Here is an 8,755-nt window from a genome sequence, read left to right on the forward strand (position 1 = left end):
CCTTCTACAATTCGTATCACATAATCGTTGATGGCGCTACGGGACCAATCGCATGCCCCGAACATGATGGTTAATCCTTATAGCATTAACACGGCCCCGCAGCACCCTACCTCAGTACCATGGTATGAGGGGAGTTGATCGCAACCAACCCTTTGAGAACCGCTAACGAACTCAACGTCGGACCACGATCCGACACAACGCTGACGAACCCAGTCGGTGGATCGCGATCCCCTTTACAAGGGGGGACTTACGACCCTACACACCGTTGATGCGCACAGTCGGTGGACCATAGCGGATCAAGCTCGACACACCGCTGAGCTATACTCAGTCGGTGGGCGAAGATCCTCGGAGACTATGGCCCTACACACAACTGTCCCATCACTCGGTGGATCGCAGCCAGCCGTAGCCCTACACACCACCTGATTACTCAGGTCGGTAGACTACATCCTTCCTCGGCTTATTGGCCCTACACACCGCCATGCGCGTTCAGGTCGGTGGGTCATAGCACCGAGGCCCATAGTTGGACCGCAGCCCAAGAAGTGTATTAATTTGGCCTTAGCCACTTCTGAGCCTTAGCTCAGGAACAATCCATTTGGTCTTCAGCCACTTCCGACCCTTTAGTTCGGGAACAATCCATTCGGTCTTCAACCGACTTCCGAACCTTAGTCCGGGAACAATCCATTCGGCCATCAGCCGACTTCCGAACCTTAGTCCGGGAATCACCTAATTGGCTTATAACCAAAATGGGGGATCATACAGCACATAACACATAGGAGCACGTAGTAGCATATTGGGAGGGGGAACACATATAAATAAACTTACGTGTGATCCTTCACATACTAAGAATAGTCCTAAGGGTTCATACAACTTCCACCTAGGTCAACGGGTTACCAATCCAACTAGCATGCAATCCCTAAGACTCATTTAACCTACGAATAGTACCCGAAATATCAAACTAGACTCAAACACGACAAACGGGGTCTGTTGGGACACCATGGGGAGCGGGGAACATCAAACGGGGAAGCCAAAGACCCGGGGTGGCTGCTCGCTGCCCGGCAGTGTCCTTTTGGGCAGCGGGTAGGTGGTGGGTTCCCCTAGTCCCACCTACCCACCACTGACTCTTTTCTCATATATTCATCTCGGGAACCTTTGTGGAACCCGAAACCCTGCTTAGACAATTTTAAACGCAAATAACGACACCACGTATGCAATTGACAGATCAAAAGCAAGAATCACATTGGACTTATCCTATTACGACTTCTAAATATAAACAACACCCGAACATGCGAATTCCCACCTAAATATAAATCAAGAGCATCACAATACAAATTCACAATCCAACCTAGGGCTCTAATCCCACCCAAATCATCAAGAACATATTTTATCTTTAACATCAAGAAATATCAAGATTCGTCAAGAATCATCACATCAAAATCAAGAAATTCTTTTCAACATCCAGATCATCAAGATTATCAAGAAAGCATATAAATCATCTTATCAATCATCAAGAACATAACACAATTATCATAGAAAAATTCATCAAAACACGAGAATATAGAGGGAGGCCAAGGAAGGAGATTATAGTGAAGAAAATAGGTTTTGTTGAGACATGGGTTATCTCTTAGCCTTAATTAATCCTCCCTTGGCTATTAAGGTTTTTCCCTAACATTTCCATCCGTTTGATATCCCTAGGCTTGGTGGTGGGGAGTCCCTTGGGAATTCTTGTGTGGTGATATCTATTGTGGTGTGACTTCTAGGTGCCTTCTATGTCCCTATTTATATATCTAAGAGTCCTAATTAGGATCTGAATGGTATGAGTTTACTAATTCTATTCCTTATAGGACTAAGGGCTTGGTTTAGGGATAAGAGTCCATGGTCCATGGTGGACCATATTAATTAATTAAAGGGAATCCTAACCAAATTAAATCCTTTTTAATTATTATTAACGGGATTAATTAAATAATTAATTCGAGATTAAAGGTCGTAACACGGGGTGTTACACTCTCCCCCCCCCCCCCCCCCCTTACAAGAACCTTCGTCCCCGAAGCTTAGAAATCATTTTGGGGTAAGGAGCCCGAATTAGTATAGTAGTTTATAAAGAAAGTATCATATGGGGAAATATATACACATACACATATAAATTTACTGGGTTTAAATGTAACACCCCCATTTTCCATTAACCAAAATAACTTACTAAAAAGGAATTTATTTGATTAATAACCATTTTTAGTTGCGGAAGCTAAACAAAACAAAAGGAAAAAGGGATGCTACCGCCACGTTTAGATAACAACCTATATCCAAACGCACAGGCTAAAACAACACTGCTAAAAACAACCCAAAACTAATACTAGTTCATTAAGTGTAATATTACAATTGTCTAGAAACAACTTCTAAATTAGCTAATAAAAATAAATATTCAAAGCTCTACAAGATGATTCGCTCTCATGCTCCAGATACTCGTGCCACATTACCTGCAAAATAAAGGGGGGAACAAATTCAGCATACAACAACTGGTAAGACTTACTCCACCCTGTAAAACATTTTACACATAACACATAACACCTTGGAGCACATAATTCCACATTAACCCCTTAGTCATACTATACTTAGAATAATCTCTTATACCACTTCTTCACATTTAATTACCATCTAACAAATCAACCACATAATAAATATAATTTATAATCACATAAAATTCCACAACTTCCACATTTTACCACTTTTCTCAACATAAGGATTTAATCATTTATTACCACCAAGTCAATGAGGAGGAGAAATACAAGGCAAGGACTATTACTTCGGCCCCAGTAACTAACCAGAGACCAACCCAGTTGGCACGAGATCAATCCCTTAAGTATGCATACCCCCATTGAGAGACCAACCCCAATGGGTAGAACGAACTTGATTGTGAGAGACCAACCCCACAAGGTATATAATAATGATCCAGAACCAAATGTGAGAGACCAACCCCACAAGACCATAATCAAAAGTGAGAGACCAACCTCACTAGAAAAATCCAAGTACAAATCCTCCTTGACCAAAATAAATATTATTTTTACACCAATTAATTCGCTGACTGCACCATACTCAAATATATTTATAGTATACCCCACATCACACATACATATCCAGATGTACACAACATTCATTGCAAACATTTATTTACCTAAATTCTATGTCGAAACAGTGAGGTTCTAACTAAATATATACATGTATGTAGGCACAGAATACAAAACATACTAATATTTTATATATAGCTTATTCACCCTGCCACTAACTAAAACAAACACACCATACATAGTATTTACATATGAAGACATGCAACCACGAATTTCCAAGTTAACATAAATATATATATATATATATATATATATATATATATATATATATATAAATAAATAAATAAATAAATAAATATATATATATATATATATATATATATATATATATATATTAGTTTATTAGCACTATTACATCCATGAAACTTTACAAATTCATGCTTAACAATAATTAAATATGAATGCACAGAATGCATATACCAACACGGCAACATACAATTCGTATATATACAAACATTCTATTAAATTATGATTCATGAGTCAAATAGCAAGTAGTCACAAACACTATGAACAATTATCCTCAAGAGAGTTTCAAAAGCATTTTACACATAAGCACTTAGGAAAATCGATTTTTGATTTGGGGCAAAAGAAATTTTAGTGAACATAAATCTTACCTGGATTCCCAAAATCAATAGAACCCTTGAATCTCTACGATGAGAAGTACAATCGATAATTGAATCAATGACAAATAAGACTATGTTTTTTTTTCTTATTCGGCGCACCTAAAGAATTTTATAAATTCTGAATTGAGTTGTCGACTGATGATTATGATGAAGGGGAGGATTTAATGAATCAGCTACTGATGAGGATAGGAACAATTAGACTTCTACTTAAATACTTAACTAATAACTTATATTATAAATAATAATTCTAGTTGTAGGGAACTAAAATACTTAAAAGCTTAATATAATATTAATATACATATTAGCCTACTAGTACTTAACATATATACATACGTAACATATATATAAATAAATAATTATTAGCTACAATACACCATTTAGAAATAAAAGAGTAGCAGTAGTAGACTAGTTTAAATAGTTTTGGGTCACATAAAATAATATAATTACAGACCGTATAGTAAAAATGTTTTATTTAACATAATATCTATTTTATAAAATTTTATTTAGAATAATAATATTTATAACAAAATACTCAAATAACCGGGGTATCACAATCTACCCTCCTTAAAGATGCTTCGTCCCCGAAGCATAACCATAGGAAAATACCGGGTATTACAATCTTCACCCCTTAAAAGATGCTTCGTCCCCGAAGCATAACCATAAGGCAACAAGGAATAACATAGACTTGACCAATAGGGAACTGAAGAGACTCAAACTTAACTTCAATACACCACAAAGATCAGGTATCACATTCTCCTCTCCTAAGAAATAAAGTTACGTCCCCGTAACTTTCATGCGAACTCATGCAAGTCCTTACCAAGTAATAAGCTAATCAACTATAAAGAATAATCCAACAATCTCAATTAAGATAAATAAGCAAATATGTTGCCAAATAAAATCACAGTTCCAAAATTTTTATCAAATTAAATAGCAAATATCAAAATAATGCACCACCATGATCAAATAATTATGCAAAAAAATGCAAGGTCTCACATCCTCACCGTGATTTTCAACATTTTAAATTCCTAACCAATTTTATTCCTATGGTCTCATAAACCTACGTTCTATGGGTCATTGGCACAACCTAGGCTCCCAAAGGTTCGTCCGACTCTGATACCAACTTGTAACACCCCAATTTTCATATCCAAAATTTCCTTAATTTTTTTTTCTTAATTTACAATTTTACAAAAATCATAGCGGAAGCATTAACTAACCAAAAGAAAAATGGGTGTTACCGCCACGCTCAGGTATTTCTCTATACCCAAACGCTAAGGCTAATACCAACTAACTGAAACAGTTCAAGGTACGTACAAGTACAAGAAAACAACTAACAATTCAACTGACTAACTAATAAATAATAAATTCTCAAGGTGGTTCGCTCATTCCCATTCCCAATGCTCATGCAAGAGTTTTCCTGCAAAAATAATCAAAGAATAGAAAACAAAGAAACACACAAATTCAGCATTAAGCTTGTAAGATCTACTTCACCCCGTAAAACATTTTTCACATAGCATGTAACACATAGGAGAAGATAGTTTGCATCTAGAATGACCCCTTAAACATTTTACCATCTCATCAATATCAATATTCTTTAACTTTAACCATTTAAAATATAAATGTTGAGGAAATCACACATTCAAGTCCATAAAACAAAATATCCACAAAAACTTCTAGAGTATCAATTAAGGCATTGCCTATCTCTAATCCAAAATCATTCCACAATTATTCTGTCCTCAAGATTCACCACATAACAATTACCTCAACATTTTCATATAACCATATCCTCAAAACATTTTATAACATCATCACCATTTCATAACATCATCATCACAACTCAGAATTTCTTCAAATCATAATATATTCACCAAAGATAATTTCCAATAATAACCAAATGGAGTTTCCAAACTCTCAAAATAATAACCAAAGAGAGAATTTCAATCTCTCAACATAATCTCAAAATATTATTACCGTAGAGAGAATTCCAATCTCTCAATTTATCTCTTTCCAAGAGAACATCTTCTAACAATACATTTAAATTTCTCAAAACCAACCACAATTGATATATATAAATTTCCAAGAAGAAATGGGTACCAAATGGAGGATTTTCAAGTTCTAAAAAAAAAAATAGATTTCCATAAACAGGGAGTTTTCTCGGCTCCCTAGTGAGTCAGTTTTTATGTCACTGCTCACTCCTCAAAACAACAGAGAAGTTAATATAAACCCCCTAGTGAGTCAAGTATATCTCAACTGCTCAGTCCACAAAACAGAGAGTTTTTAGGCTCCCTAGTGAAACGGTATATTCCAACCGCCCACTCCACAAAAACACTAGATGGCACCACTTTCCATTGACAAAATATAGATATCTATAACCTCAAAAATTCACTTCCTAAATCCAAATCTTTCTCCCAAATATTACTGTTAGGAATATATTGTAAATTTTGATGAGCCGAATGTATTTTTGAAAAATCAAGTAGTCCCCATTTTTGTTCTATTTGAGTCAGTTTGAGTCTACGGAGTATGGTGCACCCATATCATGCAACCCATGTACAAGACTGGAAAATCACAAGTTGATTTTAGATGTTAAGCGGGATTATAGCTTAACACAATTATGATGCGGATAAGTCACCAAGAACCATGCTAGAGGAGTTGGAAGAAATGTGTGTGAGCTATGCCAAATGATCCTGAGTGCGAATCTCAAGTGAAGCATTTTTAAGCTTGGGAGACTAGCTTGGACCGTATTACCGTATGGGAGACTAGCTCAAGGTCAAGTATATTGGACCGTATACCGTATGGGAGACTAACTCACTCAAAGTATACCAAAACCGTATGAGAGACTAGCCTGAGTGTATTGGAGACTAGCTAAACATGGACACTAGCTTGGAATGGAGACTAGCTAACAAGAAGACTAAGCTAATTGGAGACTAGCTAACAAGTAGCTTGGAATGGAGACTAAGCTAATTGGAGACTAGATAAGAATATGGAGACTAAGTAAAATGCTCAAGTCTCACAAAAGCCATGCACCATATGGAGAAACACACCAAGTATGGTGGACCAAGCTAGAAATTCGAAACAGAGCATCTCACCATGAACAACTGTGGTGGACCAAGCTAGAAATTCGAAACAGAGCATCTCACCATGAACAACTGTGAAGTTTTTACAGAGGTTCCAGTATATTATTTTACAAGGATCATGAAGGAGAAAATAACTGATATAGTTTCATCTGAACATCAAGTTTTTACGGTGGAACCGGAGACGCTCAAAGGAGGCTGATTCGCGGAGAAATTATTTTATACTCAAGCAAGAATCAGCAGATAAATTATTTTGATCAACTTGACATGTCAGAGTATTTATGAAGGACCAGAAATGTCAAAGATTGCCGCGCCGAATTTATTCAAATTCTGGAGGCTACAAAATTCAAGAAACGGCAACGGGCAAATTATTCAAATCATCTGACAAAAGGAGAAAAGACATCTACCTAATATTTCAGATCAAGTTGACAATATCTTTTGATCAACTACAATTCAAAATGGACGATCAAGATCGAAAGTTGATCAACGGGCAAATAGCTTTCACTGGCTATAAATTGTCCAAGCAGACTTGAAGACAAGAAGGGGACTTGAATCACGAACAAGAGCAGTATACAAACTCAAAGAATATCCAATCAATCATCAAGTCATATATTGAGCTATACACGATTAAATTCAAGTCTGAGTGAGAGAAAAATTTTATCTCTTTGTAGATTTCTCTACTGAGTGTAGAAAGAGGGCGGAGTAACTAGAGAGAGTGAAAAACCCTGGTTGAGTGTAGCTTTGTGCGTAGCACTCGTGGTGAAGGGCAGAGTAACAAGAGGAGCTTGTGAAAACCCTGTGAGGACGTAGCTTTGTGCGTAGTTCTCGTGGTGTAGGAGTACAGCTTGGTGCGAAGTACTCGGGAAGGCGGAGTAACAAGAGGAGCTTGCGAAAAACCTTGGAGGAGTGTAGCTTTGTGCGAAGCACTCGGAGAAGTGTCGGTGGACACTTATTCACTATTGTATCTGGTGATCGAAGAATAGTGAATTTCCTCCTTGAAGTGAAAGGAGAAGAGTGGATTAGGAGGATTACACCACCTCTGAACCACTATAAATCTCTCTCTCTATTTACTTACTGCTCATATATTTTGTGCATGCTTATTCTAACTGCGAACTAACCCGATTACGATTTATCGCTTATCTTTATATGTCTGAGTTTGATAGTTCCCACGTTTGCATGCAAGCCAAACTTTACGTACATCATCCTTGAACCATATCAAGTGTTTCTAACGTGTTGCATGTTTAGAATCTCTCTTTGAGCACCGCACTAATTAAGCATAACACTTTACCGCTACTTATTCCGCTGCACACTCTAAGTTGCTTATCTTGTTAATGCTTGTTACTTAGAGTTGAAATTACCAAATTGTTATTTGCCTTGTGTGTTTTTCGAAGAAAGTTTAAAAAGTTAGAGAAGTCTATTCACCCCCCCTCTAGACTTCTCGCCACCCTTTCGGGACCAACAAGTGGTATCAGAGCGGTTGTCTATTTGAGTCAATTTTGACTGCTAGATAGATCTCAAAAACTTCAAAATGAAGAGAGATATGGCTCTTGCTCAAAATTTGCTTTTCTCACTTGATAAATTTGATGATTGGAAAATACGTATGCAGGTGCACTTATCTGCTTTAAATGATGAAATGTGGGAAGTCATCACCACTGGTCCTATCCAAATCATGGAAGCTAATACTGCTACTCCACGAGATCCAGATGTTCCACGATATATTCCAAAGCCAAAATGGAGTGGACAAAGGAAGATAGAGGGCGAAATAACTTGGACAATATTGCCAAGGATATTTTGTTCAAAACGGTCGATGACACAATATTCCCAAAGATTCTAAAGTGCACCACAGCAATAGAAATATGGGATACACTTATCGGAATCGGTGAAGGCGATGAACAAGAAAAAGACAACAAACTAACCATTGCCATGAAGAGGTTCGAATATTTTA

The sequence above is a fragment of the Ipomoea nil genome, unplaced genomic scaffold (genome assembly GCF_001879475.1).
Source record: "Ipomoea nil cultivar Tokyo-kokei standard unplaced genomic scaffold, Asagao_1.1 scaffold3314, whole genome shotgun sequence".
NCBI classification, from domain to species: Eukaryota; Viridiplantae; Streptophyta; class Magnoliopsida; order Solanales; family Convolvulaceae; genus Ipomoea; species Ipomoea nil.